Below are 1,918 nucleotides of genomic sequence, written 5' to 3' on the forward strand. Positions count from 1 at the left end.
TAGGTGCTTTAGACCACTGAGCCATCTCTCCAGCCCCAAGAACTGAGCTAGGGCTGGGCCCCCGTCCATTTTTGATTCTATTACCAAGACACTAAAACAGCGTGGCTGCCTAGAAGACCTCCTCATTTCAATCATTTTGAGAATTTCACTTGGGAGTGTGGTGCACCATGGCAGCGCCCAGCCTATGGGGACACCTCGTGCAGCTGGCGAACCCGCAGAATCCTACAATGAACCCAACAAACCTCTCTTCCTAGCTACTGCAGTTGGAGAATGGTGCCGGGAGGAGGGCGAAGCGACCTGTGTCACAGAGATGCCGGTGATGATGGCTTGTTGGAAGCAGAGTGAATTCTGCCACAGTGCATGCAAAAAGGAGATTCGAGACTTCCTCGACTCCTCTTCGAGGGCGCAGGAAGCCCAGAGGATGAGACCAAGCCTGGACACCCTGGAGACCCTGGACGTTTACCTCCCAAGAAAATGAGTAAGTTGTGGCAGAGGTTTCCTGGTAAACTGTGCCTCATGTGAAATTGGGAAAGCATTTTCAGTGATTGTGCTGTCAATTCAGAGAACACGCAGAGCCATTGTAGGGACGTTTGTACCCTCTGTGCCTCTTTTGAAGGGTAAAATGAGGAAAACACTTTTTTTTCACTCACTGGGATCATGGTCTGGATGGAAGTTATGCTTTGTCTTGAAATAAAATTTTCTGAAGAGTAAAAAAAAAAAAGTTAATTTAAAGGGGAAAAAAATAGGAAAAGCATGCAGCTGTCATGCCCTTGCCTGCGAAGAGGAACATGGAGTGGAAAGGCAAGAGCGCCCACGTTAGAGGCCTGGAAGACTCCAGTTACTTGAGAGCACAGAAGAAAAGCAAACCAACAGCAAAGGTGGCAGGACCTTACCTAGGAGGGAAGAATTGCAGCAGATAACATTCTCTTTTCCTCCCACTAAATTTACAACAATAGCTTTTTACCAAGATGGCCCTGAAGGCGAAGAAGGAAGCCCCTACTCCTCCCAAAGCTGAAGCCAAAGCAAAGACTTCGAAGGCCCAGAAGGCTGTGCTGAAAGGCATCTGCAGCCACAAAAGAAGATACAAACGTCACCCACCTTTACCCTCAGAAGAGCGCCCCCAGTAGACACAAGCTTGTCCACTGCGCCATCATCAAGTTCCCCCCACCACAGAGTTAGCCATGAAGAAGATCGAGGGCAACACCACACTCGTGTTCATTGTGGATGTCACAACCAGTAAACACCAGATCAAGCTGTAAAGAAGCTCTGTGGCATCGATGTTGCCAAGGTCAGTACCTAACCAGGCCTGATGGAGAGGAGAAGGCATATGTTCTTCTGGGCTCCCGATTGTGATGCATTGGATGATGCCAACAAAATTGATATCATCTCAACTGAGTCCAGCTGGTTAATTCTAAATATATACTTTTTTACCCAGTTTAAAAAAAAATTTACAACAGTAAAGGCTGAAGATTTCCCATGTTGCCAAGGAATGCGAGGAGGAACTGATTCTCTATTTGTGTGACTGTAAATTGGTTCAGTCTTTCTCAAAGGAAGTTTAATAAAATGCCTCTGAAGGCTTAACAATACATATGAGCTTCGTTGATCATGCCTGGGGATTTCTCTTTAAATATGTGCCAGAGTACGTACAAAGAACTATGTGTAAAGAAAAGTGTTTAATGGGGTTAATTATAGTGGCAAGTATTCGAAATAGTTGGAATACCCAACAGTTGGAGGTAAATTGTCCTCTGAATGTCATATTTGCACAGATTTAATGCCCTGGAGAAATAGCTGCTCTGTAATAAAATTTTTTTTTTAAAGATAAAGCATTTTACAATTCTAGCTTTGTCTTAAAATGCCATGTGAATATACAAAAAAACTAGAAAGAAATATACAAAATCGGGCTGGAGAGATGGCTCAG

The 1,918-nt window shown here is 44.6% G+C and overlaps 1 protein-coding gene and 1 pseudogene across 3 annotated transcripts in view; both read left to right on the forward strand.

Moving 5' to 3' along the window:
* Dnah7 (dynein axonemal heavy chain 7) overlaps positions 1–1,918 on the forward strand; it is a 268,173-nt gene that overhangs the window by 219,091 nt on the left and 47,164 nt on the right. The gene's annotated exons all lie outside the window — the stretch shown is intronic.
* Positions 82–653, forward strand: LOC105741825 (annotated as a pseudogene).

Source organism: Octodon degus, unplaced genomic scaffold, assembly GCF_000260255.1.
Source record: "Octodon degus isolate 3935 unplaced genomic scaffold, OctDeg1.0 scaffold00025, whole genome shotgun sequence".
Classification (NCBI taxonomy): domain Eukaryota; kingdom Metazoa; phylum Chordata; class Mammalia; order Rodentia; family Octodontidae; genus Octodon; species Octodon degus.